We start from the raw sequence: 21,286 nt of genomic DNA on the forward strand, positions 1-21,286 counted from the left end.
GAGGTGAGGTGGGCCAATTCAGCCAGCTTCACCTTGGTTCCGAGTTGGTTCTAGGTTGGCCCAAGGTGTCTGAAGCCAAAGTAGATTGGTACCAAAGCTTCAGGGGCCCTCAGGCCATTTTGGAGTGGTGCTAGGTCCTTCTGCCCACCATCCTGGGAAAGCTAGCACAAGGCCAGCTGTGAATCCATTGGACTCACCTCCCTTTCCCCGCCCTCACTGCTCAACCGCTGCTACCGCATCACCATTGCTGCCACATCGCTGCTGCTGCATCAGCCTCCACTGCCCAATGCCATGCATCACCATTGCTTCCGCATCGCCTGCTGCCGCATCTCTGCCACCACCACTGGGACTTACTAGGAAACATGTTGTCTTCATGAGAACCAGGAAGCGATTTCAAGATATCGCAGGGGCTCTGTTGTTTGTATATCTGTGGCTGAAAACTACAGTGGCTGTTAAGAGAAAATGGTCTTTTGTGGCCACCATAGTTTTTGACCATAGATATACTAAAACAGAGACCACTTGTAATCATGGCCTGGCTCTCAGGAGGACTACACATTTCCAGGTAAGTCCCAGCAGTGGCAGCTCAGGGTGGGGGTGGGTGAGGGGTGAGCAGGGAGTCAGGAGTCCAATGGACTACCAGTCAGCATTGCTCCTAGCTTTCCTGAGTTGCCTCGGGGGGCCGAATCTCACTGAGGCGCTGAGGTGAGGTGGGCACCCCCCGAAGCACCCCAACTTGAATCAGGGCCGTTTTGGAGGTTCTGAAACAGCCTCTGAGGCAAATCGGGGGGACAATGCAAAGCCCTACTTATAAGAATAGAAAACACTGAGTGATTTCTATGATTGTAAGTGTTACTTTTAAGCATTTCTACCTCTTCTATACATTATAAATTTCATTTAAAAAGATTATATGGTCATGGGAACTATTTTCAAAGCAGATTAAATCCAAACAGTAAGATTTGCACTAGGATTGGCATAATTTATTATATAGCTTTTTCTAAGCATGTAGCAAATATCCATTTCAAGGAACAAGCATCATATATTTTCAGCTACGAATAAATGTCCTGAATACAGCAACGGGTTTCTGAAGTATATCATAGACCAGTGGGGGGAAAGAACAGAAAAGTATAGTTTGTTATCTGTCAAAAATATTGCTGTTGTAGATGATGCTGTTGTAATTGAACCAACTGCACAGAAGGGGAAGGATGCACAGATACTTTATTGACAAAGCCACCCTGAGTTTCATCTATGAATGAACTCTGTCTGCTTTCTTTCTTTCTGCTATATGTTTATGATGGTTTGAAATACTAGTCTTGCCACTGTGCAGTTTTCCCAGTTGGCTTTGCCTTATGTAAAGGCTCGGCTACATCACAGAGTGAATTCAAAGAGGTTAGTCTGCATTCTGGGGCTTAGAAGATAAGCTGCCCAATTGTTCATGATGTTAATTTTTATGTATAGAAAGTGTGTTAGATGCTTTAGCTCAATTAACTAATTGAGCCTGTACTTTAGTATCGCAGGACCAGGGACCGTCATTTTCTCTCCCTATCTCTCTCCGTCTACTACTTCTGATTACAATGCGGCCTAGTCTAATTCTGTCCTTTGTACACAGGCACTGTTTGACAACAACAACAACAATAAATCCACCACAACAAGAAAAAAAGAAATGTTCTAGTAATAATAGAGGGCTTGGACCTTTGGTCTTCTAACCAGATACAGTAATTAGTATGTGCAAACTTGTTTCCACACACAGGTAAGTGTTGTGGTGGGGGTGCTGCAGTGGGGTGGTGGTGGAAGTGTATCCAGAGCATAAGCTGAGAGGCACATAAGGTGATCCCATATTGAAGCACTGCTCCCCCATTGGAAAGTTTGGGGATGGAGGAAAGATTTTTTGTGTGTCTCTACTTTTTCTTTTCTGTTTTAGATATAGAGCAGTTGATCATTTTTGCATTTTTTAAAAAGGAGAGACTTGGGATCAATCTCTGTAACACCCACCCCTACCTAAGTGGTGATTAGGATGGCTGGACCATTGGATAGCACAGGCCACATGTTAAGCTGGGAAAGGGGAGCATAAACTGAGGCAAGGCTATTTGATAGGTGACTGGCAGATTCAATGGATGCATTCAAATGCCATACAGAAGCTGCTAGAATGGGGCAGGGTGCTGAACTCTGCAAGTGCTTGTATGAGCATCACTTACTGGGTCTGGTTGTCGATGGGACAAGAACAAATTAGACACACAGGCATAACTGGGTAATAAATTGGCCACAACTTTATTGATTCACTTGAGTAGGTTTGGCGGCGGCACAGGGCGTGGATACTGTAATCGGACAGCCTGCCTGCTGACGCGCATTCCAGGGGCACTGGTGGTGGATGGTAGGGCCAGGGACACACCATGATGTGGACTGTTCCTGTGAACCCCTTTCTACCCCTCTGGGGCACACCTCGGCATGGACTGCTAATGTCAACAGGCTCAAGTTAAAGGAAGCCAGATTCCAGCTGGACATCAGGAAAAACTTCCTGACTGTTAGAGCAGTATGACAATGGAATCAGTTACCTAGGGAGGTTGTGGGCTCTCCCACACTAGAGGCATTCAAGAAGCAGCTGGACTATCATCTGTCAGGGATGCTTTAGGGTGGATTCCTGCACTGAGCAGGGGGTTGGACTCGATGGCCTTGTAGGTCCCTTCCAACTCTGCTATTCTATGATTCTGTGATTCTATGATTCCACCTCCCTGGATGTAGCCAGATCGCAGTCCCCATGCTGGTTTGGCCTTGGTGCCACAAGGGATCTCACTCTGCCGGGTCTGCCTCTTTGGCCACACCCCATCATTGCACTGATTGGCTCACCAGTCCCCTTCTAGGAAGGAGAGGCTGCTGCTGGGTCTGTGCTGCTGCGGTGGCTGTACCACTGCACCACTCTCCACCAGCCTCTCTCCCTTCGCTGCTGGACAGCGCACCTCACAATTCACAGCTCCCCTATTAGCAGGGAACTCGGCTTCTGCTTGAATTGCTATGAGTGGAACTGAGACAGTCATGCTCCAACTGAAATAGCTTCCCCCACCCCCACTAATACTGAGTGAGACTGCAGATGCTTTAACCCAATTGACACTGATTGGCAGCACCTCTCCCAGGTTTCAGATAGGAGTTTTCCCTGCCCTACCTGGAGATGCAGGGGATTGAAGCTGGGACCTCCTGCAAACAAAACGTGTGCTCTACCACTGAGCTACTGCTCCTCTCCTCTCCACCTCTTTCCTTCTACTACCCAAGATGAATAAATTGAAGTTCCTCCTCTACAGAAGGGGTTTGAGGTGGTAGACAGAGACAGTCTCCAGCTGTGACCTTAGAAGGCCAGACGGGCTTAGAATGGAGGAGAAAATGCCACACTTTTGCTATGGGAGACCTCATCCTCCCTGGCAGGAAATTATGTTCAAAGTCCTAGCTGCATGGTACCTGCTAAAAAAGCTCAACATTACTATTTCACTGCTTCATCAGATTTTCATTGGGGATGCTGAGGCAGCCGTAGTGCTGTGCACAACTGCATGATCAGAGGCTTCAGGTGACGACACTCCCCCAAAAGCACATGTACAGGCTCCCTGTCATTTGAATGCACATGTTGATCACCCATTAGGCAAGACATGAGGGAGATCTGCAAGTACAGCTGGGCACCCATTAGCTTCATGATGTGACTGTAGCTCCCTGGGCAGGGCTGGATTTAGGAACAAGCCATGTAAGCCATGGTTTAGGGCCTCATATTATGAGGGGCTTCTAAATATTTTGGAGATAACTACGATGTAGGATAACTAAGATGAAACTGCTTTGGATTAAACAAATTGGAAAGTCTCGTGGGACAGCAGAATTGACTTATATAGAGAAAATGTGGCAGCACAGCATTTAGTATTGGAGACAATAAGCACAAACTGCAGCCAGAAGTAAAAGACATTCAAAACAACTTTTTATTAGTGCTTTTATGCACATCTTCAGAGAAGGCTGTCTAACACTGTTTAACTGCCAGTACCCCCTAACACTGGATGGTACCCCTTCATTACCCTTCCTATTATAATGTAACACACCTTTTTTTCTTTATTTGCGTGGTATGGGGGGCTCTGAATCTTGGCATGGCATAGTGCCGCAGCATGTCTTAATCCAGCCCTGATTTTAAACAGTGTATACCATGTTTTTAATCAGCATTTTATGCTTGCTGTTGTCTCCCGCCTCGATCCAATTGGAGAGGCGGGTAAGAAAATTATTATTATTATTATTATTATTATTATTATTATTATTATTATTATTATTATTTTCCTATTTTCTTGCTGAACAAAAAGAGATTCTGCACAATCCTTGCATAGGCAGGACTTTGGATCATGTGATTTATGTCTTTCACAAGAGTAGTAATCCAACATTTTAGACCAGTAACCTCTGGAATGAACTGAGAGTAAACCACTCCCATTCAGAAGCTGGGGGCAGGGGCTAAAGAATCCTTAGTCTTATGATGCACCTTGCAGGATCTCTCAGCTCCTGGGAAAGGTAATTAAGTTAAGCTTTGATAGAACAGGGCAAAGATATCTCCAGAAGATATCTCAGACCTGAAGTATTGCAAGCAGACCTCATGAGACCTTTGCCCCTTTGACAGCAAAGAAAGCAGGCAATGCCTAGAGTAAATTGTATGAAGAGAGCAGAATAATAATTAGCTCAATCTACTGTTTTGCCTTAAAAACATGGCGCTTTTTTAAAAAAAACACGAAAGGTTTAATGCTTTGTGAAGGAATCTTCCCTGTGTAGAATAGCTGCTAAGTGCACAGCGGGTGCTGCTAGACAATCAAAAAGCATTGTGTAGCTTTTCCATCTTTTCCTTTTTAATGGATTTTTTTTCCCTGGTTAGAAATAAGAGAGAAGAAGCATCAGGAAAACGCAGAATGGCAACAAATAGAAGGCATCATCATCTGGAACCCACATAAAATTCTGTGAATGAAGCAATGTTATTGCACAATGAAAGACTCATCTGGAAGCCCCAAGCATTGCAACCTAGGTATTTATTCCAAGGTTGGACACCCTGGCCTTTTTTCCTTGTGCATTTACAAACTCTTCCGTCCCAAGGCCCATCAGGATTGGGGAGGTGGGCGGGAGGCTTTCCCGGAAAAGCATAGTGTGCAGTCCTGGGGGAGAATGAGCTTTTGTGAGCAGCGCATTGGAGAGACATGGCAGCAGTGTTATGAATATTATGATCCATTGAAATTGGACCCTGCTTTTCTTGGCTCTATTTGTTTCTCACAGACCTGTCTTTGAAAGACTTAGCCTGTTCACAATGGATTCTGCACAAACATTCACTTTTGTCACTTCTGTTGTGCTTGTGGCTTCTATTGTGAAGAGCACTCAGGAGCAGTGCATTTGTGTGGTCACGAGTTGTTTTTCACTTGTGACCATCTTATCAACTGCTCAGGAATATAGGCAAACAAGTGTCATTGGGAATGTTGCAGAATAAAATGCCAGATTCTCTAAGACAATATTGGCAAAATGTACATGTGCTATGCTCTCTCCCATTTTGGGTATTTCCGGACCTTGCCAGGATGTCATGAATTTCAGGCTAATATATAGGTCTCAGGCCAGACCTACACCTTGTGTCAAATATTTAAAAATGTGGAATAAAAAGCAGGATATAACACTATGAAAGTGGAATATGGAATGTGAATTGTGTCCCAACAGTTATCAGTGCATTTCAATACTGCTCTAAAGCAGTAGTGTAGAGCTAGCCTCTAGTGAAACCCATCTAGTGACTGAGGCCAGATCTCCACCAAGCAGGATATATCACATTTTGGTAGCAGTTTGAAAACAGTATATGAAATATGTTATAGGCCCCAACAGTTGTCAATACCGTTATAAACTATTATAAAGCAGTAGTGTAGTTCCTGCCCCAATATAGATTTGCCTTCTTTATTGCTTTCTTTTAGCAACTTTTTTCTCATGATGTCAAAACTATTATCAAATGTTAATTAATTCAGCCAGGCAATTGTTCTATGATATTGGCAAATACTAATAAGAATGAGAATAACAGAATACTGTAGAAATAGATTTCTTGTCTCAATTGTAGCAGGAACTGAAAATCTCTTTTTAAGAAAAACTCAAATCCCATGGAAAACCATAAAGAATCACTACCTATGTACTAAAATCATTGCCATCAGAAATGATGATTCAGGAGGCTGAATTGAGCCAATTTCAGGGGACATCCCAGATCTCAAAGTTCTCCTTATACCACTTTATACACGTCCCATTTTTAATTTTTTTAAAAAGTTAATGTTTCTGCTGGCTAAGCTATATGGTATACTACATAGGTAGCATGCAGCTTTCTCTCTCTCTCTTTCAAGTAAGTGTGCAGGGACTTGATCCAGATTTGAACCACTGCACATGTATAGGAGAGGCTTAATCCTCCCCCTCCTAGTTGATTGTTTGCTTACATTCACCTTCTCCCATGTAGGGGCTAAAAGAGAGAAAGAGAGAGAGAGAGAGAGAGAATTGAGGGACCATATGCTTACTTGTCAAATCGAAAGAGAGAGTAAACTGTGTGCAACATATTTAATGTAGCATATACTTTGGCCTGAGATCCTTACTGAGTCTTTTTTTCATATATATATATATATATATATATATATATATATATATATATTTATTTCTTTATATGAAAAGAAGTAAAAAAATAAAATAAGAGTCTTTCCCTAACCACTAACAACAGGCAGTCCTGGCACAACTGGTAACCAAGCAGGACTTCAATGTAGATCGGAGCCAACATTTCTCAAAAGATAGTTCTGGGGGGCGGGGGGAATGCTCAGCCTTTTTTCCACCCATACAAGAAAAAGAAGGTCATTTCTCAGATTTCCCCCTAAATTTCATCTTTCTATCTATGGTTATTGCTGACATTCCTCACCCCACAATGTCCCCAAACAATGCTGTGTTTGGGACATTGTGGAGGACGCAAGATTGTGGCTAGGATGCACTTGCTGCTGTTGCCATTTACAGCGGCAGCAAAACAAACAAACAAACAGCAAATAGAACTAGGGAAAATAGAAGAAGCTGTGCTATTGCTACAGTTATGGGCCAGTCCCACCCCCATGGATTTCTTGTCCCCCTGGAGAATATATCCTAATTTTTCTACCCATGAATAGGGTGTAGAATTTCAGGAGGCCACTTGCACGCACAGTTCTACTCCAAACCTTATATTCAATTTCCTGACCAGTCATACAACTAGAGCCTGGTTTATTATGAAGCAAAATAAAGTAGGTGCTTCATCTTCATAGGCCATATTCCAATCCAAACTGGATGATAGTTGGGCCAAAGCAGAGTAGGGCAGACGTCAAGCTTGCAGGATTGACTTTGTTCTTCACTAGACCTCTGGGAGAGGATTTCCTTGTGACCATAAATATGATTTCGTATTCATAAATTCATATTCATTCCTAGTCACTACAGTTTTTAAGGCAACTGCAGAAGGGATTTCAAAGAAATAATCAAACATGGTAAGCAACCTACCAGAATACCTAGTCCATCTTCTGCCCTTCTTAGTTCCTGGCCAATAAAGCAGGTGCTCTAGTGGTAACTCTATCTGCTTGAGTCACACGCACAAAGGACTTCTTTCTTGGGGCTAGAAAGACTGAAGCCAACCCTCTTGTTTCAAACTGCCAGTCTTCCTTCATAGTCTCAATCTGTTTAAAATATGAAGATAATATTTGGTTCAGTATCATGTGTACAGCAGTAACACTGAATTGCTGCTGCATTTACTCAGGGAAAGAGGAAACCACTATAGAATCCCACAAACTGTAAAAACCGAGTTTCGTTGGTAAGCAAAGTCAATCATTATGGTAACCAACCTGTGCAATAGCGCATAATTGGGAAGGCCCACAAAAGGGAGGAGGTGTCATAGAGAACTCAACTGAGGGTGGCCTGCAGCTCATGGCCCAAGCAAAACTTGAAGATAAGAAGTGCAGAGTACACGGGGTCTCTGTGGAAATGAGATGTGTTGTGGGGTGAAGACAAGTTCAAATTTTGTAATGGGCCTAGCAAATCCATTCAGGTTTAAACTACATGTTACATTATTTGTGTGGTGTGTAGCTGAGACATCATCATCATCATTATTATTATTATTATTATTATTATTATTATTTTCTCCAGAGTGAGTGCATGTACACCTATTGCAGATTAGGACTACCATGCACCAGGAGGGGAGAATTAAAATTCCCCCTTCCCTCAATATTGTTGTTTTCCTAAAATTCCCTACACCCCACATGCTGGTTAAAAAGAGGGGGGGGAGCCTCCATTGCCTTACCATTTTTAAAGGATGAAAGAAGCTGTGAGAGGTCATCAGCACCAATCTAAATAGATTGAGACAGATTTCTATATGGATTAGTTTCCTTTATTCAAGCTATTTTCCAGGGTTCGAAAAGGCCAAGTCAGTAACGATAATTAATAAAGTTGGGTACAGACTTAGTCATATTTAGAGTAAACCTGTTGAAATCCAATGATCCTTAAGTCCAATTGATTTTGGTCAGTCTGCTCTAAGTATGACTATCACCATCCAAATATAATAATAATAATAATAATAATAATAATAATAATGATGATGATGATGATGATGATGATATCTGATATGTGAACATGACCTTTGCATTTTCTCTAGCTGGATATCAGTGGAGTGTTCACCTATCAAAGTGTGGTTGCTGGCAGTTACAGCCATATTTAATAAGAAAAGCTAATTATGCTTCTCTCAACTTGCCAAATAAGAAGGCAAATTCTATCAGTCCGTCAGTACAAATGTAACAATGCTGTTTTAATTATTGTTTGTCTTACATAGTTTGTCTTACATACATTAAGGAGATGTAAATATTTTATAGCAAGTAAGATGGAGCTGTTGTGCCTCTGCCCCACCTGAGTATAACATTGGGTGCTACGTTAACTGTAGTAAAAGCCACATTTTACATCTGTGCTGTTACTGTAAACCTTGTGCTCACTCTGTAATACATTGTAGACATTTTTCACCATTTTCAAAAGGGTATATATACTTCCTGTGTACATCTGTATTGGAATAAAACATATTTTGCAAAATAAGGCTATTGTACTATTTAAGTATATTCCTCCCACTGTCAAGCTTGCCACACTCCAAAAAAGAAGTGTTGTTTCCAAAAAGTTCCCAAAGCTGAGTAAAAGCTATCTTAAGCGTTGGCTGGCTTCACTTTTCCTTCAACTGTGAAAGAAACTGAGCTAACGGTATGGTCTAAAGAATGGCTTATATGTTTACTCTTGAGTAAGTGTGTTTAGGATCACAGCCTTTGCCTTTCTTCCCCAATTTGGGTAATGAATCACCAAATACCATTCAGTCCATTGCTCTTGCTAAATAAATAGCAGGAAGGAGAACGTCAACATTTCATTACAGCTATACATAATTAGCTTGCCTTTCCATGGGAAGGGAAAGGTGGTTCAGAAGGCATTAGGAAAGCAAAGGTCAGACCTTTCTTAGTGCATTGCTGCCATGAAACAATTGAATACTGTGTATCAGAGAAATAATAAGCTAGAGGAGAAGGGATGAGAGAAATACAAATGCTGAAGCGACACCACAGTCAATTCCTAGGATGCTTAAGATCAAAAGAGGATAGCCATATGCCTGAATATCTTTCTGTGTCATTCTGCTTCACTAGTCTGAGCAAAGTAATCAAAGTATTTATGCATTAAATGCAGCCATTTGTCCTGGTTGATGTGTTTTCATGAAATGATCTGCTAATATCCAAATATTATTCTTCATTTGCAATGATACATGAATCATTTGACCAAAAATTACAACTTATGGAGGCTGCACTTGAATTTCATGGTGCAATTATTCATTGTGTGTGATTAATCACCACCAAGCCTTCTACATGGAACACTAGATGCTTCTCAGAGACCGGGGATGCTTTTCTTCACATCATTTGTGGTGTGGGAGCTACTGCAGCACAGTTCCTTTGTGCACCACTAAGGGTAACATGAGCTGCCTCAGGCCATTTGGGAGGAGCTCATACTACAGTTTCCCCTTATGCCTCCTAGAAACTGGAGGCCATGGCATGTACAGCAGCGGTATAATGGACTTCTCCCATGACATTCTAGGGCTTCTCATGTTTCCCAAGCAGTATCATGGGGGAAAAGTGCACTACAGTACCCCCCACATGGTAAATAGAATTAAAGAAGGAGTCCAGACATAGACAAAGAAGAAAGGGAGCTGGGGGAGAGGAAATGCAATGATAATTCAAATAGTCTCCTGCCAATACAGTGTATTTCTATATGAGGCTCCCATTTAAAATTATCTGACTGTCCTAACCAAGTTGAAAAAGAGTAAGTCACAGCTGTTTGATAAATTGTGCATTGGTCCACATCAAACAAAACACACACATACACAAAGTAACAAAGCCCTATGAAGAGAGACTGAAAGAACTGGGCATGTTTAGCCTGGAGAAGAGAAGGCTGAGGGGAGACATGATAGCACTCTTCAAATGCTTGGAAGGTTGTCACACTGAGGAAGATCTCTTTCAATCATCCCAGAGTGCAGGACATGGAATAATGGGCTCAAGTTACAAGAAGCCAGATTCTGGCTGGACATCAGGAAAAACTTCCTGACTGTTAGAGCAGTACAACAATGGAACCAATTTAACTAGGGAAGTCATGGACTCTCCCACACTAGAGGCATTCAAGATGCAGCTGGACAGCCATCTGTCAGATATGCGTTAGGGTGGATTCCTGCATTGATCAGGGGGTTGAACTTGGTGGCCTTATAAGCCCCTTCCAAATCCACTAGTCCATGATGCTATAAAATTTCAGGTTAGGTTGACACCTTTTGGTTTGCTGCGGAGCTGGGTCTTGATGCCAGTCCCCCAAAGTCCCTTGGGGAGTCTTATCCCATTGGTCTTACAAATGGATCCAGCCTTCCATGCCTACACAGTTACGATTAAGAATTGAGAGCATTACAACCAACCCTGCAGTTATACTTATCATGCCAGGCAAATCCCTCATATATCTCTGGATTAATATTCTTGCAACAGGAGAGGTGAAAAACCTGCACCATGGTTCCCATCCATATGTACGTAAAATTCCTTCCGAGCCTCATTAACTGGTGACTAACGTTAGACCATAGCAACAAATAAGCTACCTTGGGCTGAGTGGTTGTTGAAATTGGTGACAGCCATGCAGAAGCCATGTGAGAGGCACAGCTATTATAGGCCTTTGGCAGACTTGATTTTGTTCTGACTTTATACTGTTAGTTTTACCCTACCCAGTGCCTGTTTACCCTACCCTGTGCCTGTTTGCATTCTCTTCCCCTCCTTATTGTTTTATTATGGTTTTATTAGAATGTAAGCCTATGCGGCAGGGTCTTGCTATTTACTGTTTTACTGTGTACAGCACCATGTACATTGATGAAGCTATATAAATAATAATAATAATAATAATAATAATAATAATAATAATAATAGGAAGCAGTTTTCCCTCCAGTCCGCACGCAAAGCCCCACCCCTGCTGGACCAATCTAGTTCTGATTGGCTCTTGGGCCACCCATGAGGTCAGACATTTGGCACCACTATGGCAGAGTGACTGCCTCCTCCTAATGTTCCACTCCTCCCCATCAGGACTGCATGCACCACAGTATTGCTCTCCAAATAGGCAGGTAGCTGGATTTCTATCCTTTAAGCAAGGCTAGGCTCAATACTTCAGTCACAGCTCCGAACAAAATGGTTATCTATCTGTAATCTTCCAAAATACCTCTTCCTATATCTGACGTAGCAACTGAAAATGAATTCACCAAAGATGACAATATTTTATTAGAAAGACATCTGATCAGAACTAACTGGACTTGCATGTCCATTGCACAAAAATTGAATGTGTAGATACAACTTACAGTAAGTCTGAATTATACGGGATGAGAATAGATGTATGTAGGGCAGGACATCCACTTAGTCACACGACAGGGGGCCTGGTTAAATTGGGACAGAATCTATGCCTGAGACCTTGTTTGGATATCAAGCATCAGACTTGAAATGGGTCAAAAGTTTCAAAGCATGTATGAGAGCTTTTTAATCTTCAGTATTAAAGGGCGCAATTCTAAATCAGGGGTGGCAAGAGCAGTAGTGCAGCTCCTGGTGGGCCAAACTGCCCCCCCCAAACCCCTGGAAGATGGCCACCCCTGTTCTAAAATGTTTTAAGTACAATACATTTAAATATATGTAAATTACTCCCAAATTTGGAACATTGCTCTCTCCTTAAAGGAATGATTCTTGATTCAGATGCTCCTTACAAAGTTCAGATAATGCTATCACTGCAGCTTTTCTAAAGTTACAAAAGCAAGTAAAACATCACCTTAAAAGCTGGCCTGGTTCAGTTTTCCGTCGCATTAGAAGGAAACTGAGCTAATGATGTGGTCTAATGAGTGGTTTATGCCTTCTGACAAACCAAATGAGGTTTGTCAGCATAGGCTCTAGGCACCATGGAACTGCTGCAATTTTACATCTCATTGATTACCAGAATGAGGGCTGAAAACATTCATACAGCATCGAATATAGTCTTCACAGACCACAGAAATTCAGGCTCCATGTAGAGGAAATAAAGGGAAATGACTGTGTAGTGCATTGTTTTTCATGTGTGAATCGTGTCTTTTATAGAAGCTAATACAATAAGGTAACGTATAACCGAATTTGTGTTTCTATGCATATTTCTGGACTGGATTATATTCAAAAGGAGGGCAGCCAGATACACCTAGGTACCCAAAATGTGCTTGCTTTTCATGAACAGCATCATATTAGTATATATTGTACAGACACAGCGAATATGTGTCTGTACAATAAACAAGAACAAATAACACTGAGGTAATGACATGGAGCAAACAGAATTAAAGGGCGGCAGAACTACTATAGTTGAACGTGTTTTTAATGTTGTGTTTTAATATTGTTTTTTAATTATTGTATTTTAATATTGTGAGCCACAGAGAGATTTTATTATATTCAGTAGTATATAAATGTCACAAATAATAATAATAAAAAAACATATTAAAACAATTTGATTCAAGCTCTATTCAGGCATTACAGCTGAACAGGTTATAAAAAGATATCTAAGGACATAGGGCTGTATACACTGAGCACGAATGCCCAAAGTCCTACCGCTTCCCAGCCTTTCCAAGTAGAACTCCCCATGCAAGTGATGAGTCTGCTTTATCAGGGTTCCAAATCCCATGGGGTTTCAACTCACTTTCAGGAGAATGCAAGCACACACCCCTGCACCTCCAAACCTTGTGACATAACCTCTTGCCCATGTTATATACACTTTCTGAGCATAACACCTGAACAGGGCTTAACTGAGGCCATAGCTAGATGGGTCGATATCTCGGTGTTCGCCCCAGGATTGTCCCTGTGCATTCACATGACACACAGGGCATCCCAGGAGCAGGGAGGGATGATCCCTCCCTTAGCCCAGGATATCGCCCTACAGTTATAGCCCGCTTTTTCCATGGTCTTGGGCTGATCCCGAATCCACAGAACTTGTGGCCAGGCGTCACAGTTTGTCCTGGCTCCTCACAAGTAACCGCGAGGAGCTGGGAGCCAGGCACGGGGCACAGAGCTCCTCAGGAGTTCTGTGCCCATCGGGGGTGGGGTGGGGTGAGTGGGGAAAAGTAGGTATTTTAAAATATATATATATACAATTTTCACACGCGTGCTCATGCGCTCCGCCACTTTAACAAAAACAAAATGGTGGGCGTGATGTTGGCGCTGCGTGTGAACCAGGACGATGATCTCACGATCAGAAAATAGCGAGATCACCTCCCTCCATCCCCCCTCATCTAGCTGAGGCCAAAGAGTGCAATGGAGTAAACTACATTGAACACAATATAAATTGTTTCAGAGTAGACAGGTATAGCTATGCACATGTTTTAAATGAAAAAACCTCCTTCTGACACACAGTTTCAGTGATACATTTTTTAAAAAACATTGACCATGTCATTCACCATATATCACGCCGCTATTTGTTAAATAATGGGCTGAGTTGTAGTGTGTAATAATGGGGAGAAAAAGAGGGTGAAGCATGGAAGTAAAGAGTGGGTTATATAACTAAGAACCAGCACTCCCCTCCCTTGACAGTGTAGGGATGAGTAGTTGGTAGGAGTGAGCCCTTAACATTATTTCAGTTTGTAACTAGGCTTTACCAAATTCTGGTATCTCAATGAGGCTGCAGAGGTGGAGCTCTGTCAGGGGAAGAATTCAGTTGGGCCAGGGTTAGGGTTAGAACCTGGTGGTAAACAGAACCCTCTCTGCCAGAGAGCAGCAATATAGAGGTGGAGACAACAGAAAACACTATTCAACTATTCAAGGTACAGCTATTCTGAATGCTCAAAGAAATACACGTATATGCAATACCAGGCTGACCCAGGCCAACCTTCCATAATCCAGATTGTCATATGCAAAAGCAAGAACAAAAATGGCTTGACTCTAGCAGGAGAGCCCAAAGACAGACAAAAGCCTTCTTCAGGCATTTTCTTACCAGGTTCAACAAATGTATGAGGACAGGGAGTGTACCAGCCGTGCCTCTAACCATTGCTACATCCCTCACCTTGTATGTGTGGAGGGCAGCAGTCTGAAGAGAAAAGCCCCCAGTATTCATGGGGGCTCTTAATCAGGGTTCTTAATCACATGGAGCCCCCCTATGGATATATGAGGCTGTCCTCTTCAGACTGAGGCCCTCTGATCTGAAAAATTCTCATGGACAGAATTACCTCATGATGTCTTCCCATGGGCTATTAAGTGCTAAAGCCAAAGACTGCCAGTCAGATGATTATACAATGAAAGGCAGGACATACCCTTGAACCACCTTCATAGATGAGTACAAGAACCCTGAACCCAATCCATGAGAATTTCTCCAAGATCTCTGTCCCTTACATTTCTTTTCAGAAGCAATTTCTATTCTATTAAAACGCATGAGATTGGTCAAAAACAAATGTTTAAAAGATTTTTGGCGCAGCACTAACATATTACATGCTTCCTTCCTGCATGTTTACAAGGAATTAAGCATTTAGAAACCATTATAGAAAACAAGTTTACAGTGGGAACTATTGGGAATGATTTTTTTTTTTAGTCCAATAGATTATCAGTAAATCCATGTTGACAAATAACTAAAAAGCCATGTAAACCAACTTTAAGAAACTGAACCAAGCCACAGCCCACATAGGCCAAGACTCTATGGGAGAAAAAAGTCAAAACATGCAGCACAGCCTGTACCCAAAATACCAAATGGGTAGACAAAAAACCCAATGGTTGCAGTTGCAACCCTATTTATAACCTATCCTGTTCACAGCATGACCATTATTACCACAGAACAGAAAGAGTTCTCATAAAAGATATTGGCTTTCATACAGAAATGTTCACATGCAACAAGCTGACTAGTGCATTGTACAATTGCAGAAACACCAAATGTAGATAGCCTTTTTATCAGCTGGATATGTAAACATAAATAGCTTAATATCACTTCATTTTAAAAAGGCGTACAACATATGCCTGTGACTCCACAAATTTCTTTAGATACTACTACGCTGTATAAGACAACAGGGCAGCCCAAACAGGTAAATTTTGCCTGTGGAAAAAGGACTATTGAGGTGCAGAGAAGAGGCTTGCAGCCCTTTCCAAATTGTACACCATGAGAATGCATATTATTTGAAAAGTGCATGTTATAAACTAATTAAAAATAATTATAATAAATAACTAATAATGAAAAATTAGTTTGAAATTTAATTGTGGTACTTGAAGCTTCACCAACATATGCAGAAACAGGCAGTAGAATAGACTTTTTCCCTACAGATTGGGTAAAAATATTTTTAATAGTAATACATATTTAAAAATCCCCAAACCTCAAAATCTGGGAAGTCAAACAAACAAACAATAAAACCCTACACATCAGGAAGATGTTGTGCTATTTTTCCACATGTAGGGGCTTTTCTAAAAAATCACAACAGAAGCATTCAAAATTTGACACATCCCAACTGAAGTGGTACAGATTATCAGTACCAGATATTATCACAAATTTAGGAAATGCATCCTTTGGTCTTCAGGGTCCTCCCTTTAGCTACAAGTCAGTAATCAAGTGGTGTGTGTGTGTGTGTGTGTGTGTGTGTGTGTGTGTGTGTGTGTGTGTATATATATATATATATATATATATATATATATATATATATATGAATCAGGCCACATTTCATAGCAGTTTGGCAAATGGCTCAAAGAAGGTGAGGAAACATATATCAGAAATGGTTTGTTCATGTTCTCAACGCAGATAATGCTAGAAAATATGTCTTTCTTGACCCAAAATCTGCTTCCTGTTTTTTCAATAAAGAAAACTCCTGTCCAGGCAAAACCCCCACCAAATTCAAATATAGTCTGATGGGATCTAACCTAGCAGTGGCTGACCAAGAAAAAGATCTTGGGGTTGTGGTGAACAGTTCGATGAAAATGTCAACCCAGTGTAAAAAAAAAAGGGGGGGACTCCATGTGAGGCATAATTAGGAAAGTAATTGAGAATAAAACTGTCTATGTCATACTGCCCTTATATAAATCTATGATGCAGCCACACTTAAAATAGTGTGTACAGTTCTGATCACCACACCTAAAAAAGAAAGAAACAAAGAAAAGAAAGATATTGTAGAGCTAGTAAAAGTGCAGAAAATAGCAACTAAGATGATCAAGAGGCTGGAGCATCTCCCCTATGAGGTAAGGTAACAACAGCTGGGATTCTTTAGATTGGAAAAATGACGAGTAAAGGGAGACATGAAAGAGATGTACAAAATTATGCATTGCATGGAGAACATGGATAGGGAGTCATTTTTCTCCCTCTCTCATAATACCAGTACCTGGGGTCCTCACAGGAAGCTGTTTGGTGGAAGATTCAGGACAGATAAAAGGAAGTACTTCTTCACACAGCACATAGTTAAACTATGGAATTCAGTTCCACAAGACATAGTGATGGCCACCAATTTGGGTGGCTTTAAAAGAGGCTTAGACAAATTCCTGGAGGAGAAGGCTATCAATGGCTACTAGTCCTGAAAGCTATATGCTACCTCCATTATCAGAGGTAGTATGCCTATTTACACTAGTTGCCAGGGAATATGGGCTGGAGGGTGCTGTTTCACCCATATCCTGCTTTGGTTTTCCATTGACAGCTGGTTAGCTACAGTCTGAACAGAATGCTGGATAGATGGACCCTTGGTCTGATCCAGCATGGCTTTTCTTATCTTCTTATGTTTATCTTATTAATGTTCACACATTTCAATCCAACATTTTGGAAAATCCTCTAAAACAGACTGCAAATCCCATCAGCCCTAACCAACATATCCAGTGGTGAGGGATGATGGGAGTTAGAGCCCAACAACATCTGGAAGGCCACATGTTCCCTATTGCTAATCAGGGATATATGAATCAACACAACTTGAGTTCATCAAAGTTCTCCCAATTCGATCTTGAAGTTCATTCTGATTTGAGACTGTATCAGATTGCAAGCATTGTGGGGTGTTTTCTTTTTCTTTTCTCATAAAAAAACTGTGGGTATTTTTGTTCTTATTTTTTCCAAGTATACACATCAGTTTTGTGTATCTTTGAAATTTACATGTTCTCACATTGAGTAAAGCATAGTAGTGCACATTTTTTATATTTTTTAGACACATTTTTGTAAATATACACACATTGTCAAACACATTTTTCGGTGCCTGTGAATTACATTGCAAGCATAGATATGTATGGACTATGTCTGCAAATTGTGTCTAGAGTATGTGTTCAGTCCAGAAAATGCAAATGGCGTAAATCCTTATCAAAAACGAACTAAAACGAATTTTTCATACATCCCTATCTTACTCTAAAGGAATCACTCTGTGATACATGGTTGTGTCATTTGGCAGTTTGGGGGTATTTGTATGATATTTTTTATAAGGTCACCCATCACCCTGGCATCTAAGTGACCTTATAAAAAACTAAGCATGAGGCAAATAAATACTTTTCAGGGAAAATGTCAAATGTCATTTCATTTCCTATCACCCAATGTACATCTGCTAACATAAAGGACAAGTCAAATATTTTTTTTGAATTGTGGGTGAAATTCTACAGAGGCCTTTTTTGGGATAACACAGAATAAAAAAATTAACATTTAATCAAAACACTTTGTTCTTTACTGCAGAACTATTTAATTTCTGATACATCTATTTTTTCTGAGTTGATACACACACTTAATTTTTGAAAAAAACTGGGAAACTTCTAGGAATGTCAGAAGATAAGGAATGGATGATTAACAGAATTCAACAAAGATAAGTTTTACTTCCTTATATTTCTTTTCCCCACACTTCCTGTTCCACAATACCTGTTCATGGCAACAGACTCAAAGGTATATCTCTAATTGAACACAACAGAAACCATTGGACTTACTTTTTTTAAAAAAAGTATCACATTCTCCTGATTACTTTATGATAACAAGAATTCCTTACATGTTGATACTTTCCTTTCCTTTCCTTTTCATCAAACCCAGGTGAGGCAGTGACTGTTCTGAACCAGTGCCTGGGCATGGTAATGGACTGGATGAGGGCTAACAAACTGAGACTCAATCCAGACAAGACGGAGGTACTGTGAGCGGGTGGTTCATCTGTCCAGCGAGGTGATGTTTGCCCTGTCCTGGACGGGGTTGCACTCTCCCTAAAGGATCGGTCCGTAGTTTGGGGGTGCTCTTCGATCCAGAACTGTCACTTGAGGCACAGGTGAACTCAGTGGCAAAGAGCACCTTTTATCAGCTTAGGTTGATATACCAACTACGCCCTTATCTGGTCAGAGATAGCCTAGCTACAGTTATCCATGCTCTGATAACCTCTCGTTTGGATTACTGCAATGTGTTATACATGGGGCTGCCTTTGAAAACGGTCCGGAAGCTTCAGCTGGTACAAAACAGGGCAGCCCATTTACTAACAGGGACTGGCCGGTGAGATCACATTACGCCAGTCCTTTTACAACATCATTGGCTGCCAGTCCAGGTCCTTCCTTGTGTCATCTACAGCTCTGTTGTACAGTATAAACAAAAACAAATATCTTGCTATTGGGAGCCTGGCAATGTTCAGAAACCCAAAGCAGCCAGCAAATAGAACTGTAGCATTATAAGCGGCCAGCAAATAGAACTGTAGCATTTTTCCCCCCTCCAAGAATACAGTTCATTCTGAAAAGTCTTAGAACATCTGAAATTACCAAGAGTGAATTCACAGCAACCAGTTCATCACTAAAACATTTATATTGCTACACATTCATAGACAGCTGCAACTTCATAGCTGAAATGATACAGCAGAGTGTAGCCATCTGGATTTCACAGTGGCAGGACGACTAAAGAAAGAGTCCTCTGCTTCCAAACATCTGACCATCAGGGGACACTTATGAATAATTTCCATTAGATTCACAGCTCTGGCTTTCATTGCTCAAGATTCCATATAGTAATGGCAATGACACACATACTTCTTTGACAGAACAATCTACCATTGTAAGCAATAATTCATTACAAAACTCAAAGTATGGGAAAGCCTAGATACAGTGTGAAAGCATCTAAAACTACAAGCAGCAGGGAAGTTTTATTTACTTTAGCAATTTCAAAATTGCAACTAAGCTCCTTAACCATTTTAGTTTGAAAACACTCACCCAACTTTTTCGATGTAAAGTAAAATTTAAACTTTTTAGTATCTTATCATATTGGTTTATTAGCATACCTTTTTGCAAAATACTGCTGTAATACAGCCAATAATTTTATCTATCTATCTATCTATCTATCTATCTATCTACACACACACAATCTCACTTTTTAATATATGCTGTAAACTGAATTACATATGTAACATAAACCAATATAATGTGAGAAAAATGTCTTTTATATGTGGGGAAAATGCCCGTTCTTTGTTACTATGCCTGAAGTGCCAGCATTAAAGGCACCCATATTTTCTTAATTCTTTAGGCACATGTGTCCAAAATAATGCTGTGTACCATAACTGTAATTGACTTCAGGGATCAGGCATGCACTGTTTCATATGTGAATTGGGGCTTCATTAGTTGTGAACTTGCCCCACTGTTGTATACTGATTCTGGAATGACTTCAGTCATTCCAGAATAATCAGGGGAGTGAGGTGAAATTACATAATCATAATCCACAATCTTACATAATGTTAGCCACTTAGCTTCAAGCAGGTTCCGCAGATTCTACTCGAACTAGGTTATTGCCTATATTATGTTATCTCCCACTAAGGTCCTTTCTACACCTAGGATTTTTCCAGGGATCATCCCTGCAACATTTGGATGCACAGGGGATCACGGGATCAGGGAAGAATGATCCTTTCATTTCCCTCGGATAACTGAGGCCTCAGTTATCCCGGTTTTACCTGTAGTCCCGAGATGATCCTGAAGACCGCAGGCGGTGTGGGTGCCCGTCCTGGCTTCTTCCCTTTTCATCACAAGTAGTGGGGGTCATCAGAGGAAAGGAGACAGGACGGAGGGAGTCCAGGGCCATCAGGGGTGGGGTGGGGAGTGGGGTTGGGGCTTTTTCAAAAATATTGTTTTACCTTAACTTTAGCTGAAGCATGAGTGCGCTTCAGCTCTTGCAGTTTTTTTTTAAATGGCCACCTCCACTCGTATGACATCTCTCCTCCCATCCCAGATGTCACATTGGCATTTGGACATGGGGGACAATCCCGGAAGAAGGTAAGTTTGGGATCGCTCCCCTCCCTACCTCTACACCCATATGGTGTAGAAAGGGCCTTAGATTGTCATGCCCTCATCTTTCAAGGATCTGAAAAGGCCTCCCTCCCACCTTGTTCCTTCACAGTTCTCTTCAGTTTACCCACCCAGTTCCCAAGCAGTTACCTGCTTGGGACAAAACCAAAAACCAGCTTGCTGCAACAAGCTAAAGAGGAGTGTAGGGAAGTTGTTGGCTCCCAACTGAGTCCTCCCCCACGTTGGCCCCCAAAGACCCAGTTGGGTGCCTGCAGCATGCTTGTAACTCGCTTTCTGAGTGCCCATGAGGCCCATCCAGTGCTTGGCAGCTGTCCACCACAATGGAGGTTCTGGAAATTATGTATTTCCCCCTGTTGCATAAATGATGGCATTACAGCTTCTATTTACACAACAGAGGGAAATGAATAATTTCTGAAGTGAGGACAGGCAGCTGCTGAGCGCTTGTTGGGTCCTGCTTCAAAGGAAGCTCGCATGGCCCAGTGGGTGGGGATGGATGGCGGGGGCAGTTAGGGCCTCTGATAGAT

The 21,286-nt window shown here is 41.4% G+C and overlaps 1 protein-coding gene across 6 annotated transcripts in view; it reads right to left on the reverse strand.

Moving 5' to 3' along the window:
• The window catches only part of LRRC4C (leucine rich repeat containing 4C), an 858,040-nt gene that overhangs the window by 92,885 nt on the left and 743,869 nt on the right, over nucleotides 1-21,286 (reverse strand). For 5 of the 6 annotated variants that reach the window (XM_063117430.1, XM_063117429.1, XM_063117428.1 and 2 more), the window contains one exon: nucleotides 7,510-7,682. The exons of the other annotated variant lie outside the window; for it this stretch is intronic. The gene's annotated coding sequence lies outside the window, so the exon portion shown is untranslated. The remainder of the gene's footprint in view (nucleotides 1-7,509; nucleotides 7,683-21,286) is intronic. 6 annotated transcript variants of the gene reach the window in all.

This window comes from Elgaria multicarinata, chromosome 2, assembly GCF_023053635.1.
Source record: "Elgaria multicarinata webbii isolate HBS135686 ecotype San Diego chromosome 2, rElgMul1.1.pri, whole genome shotgun sequence".
NCBI lineage: Eukaryota > Metazoa > Chordata > Lepidosauria > Squamata > Anguidae > Elgaria > Elgaria multicarinata.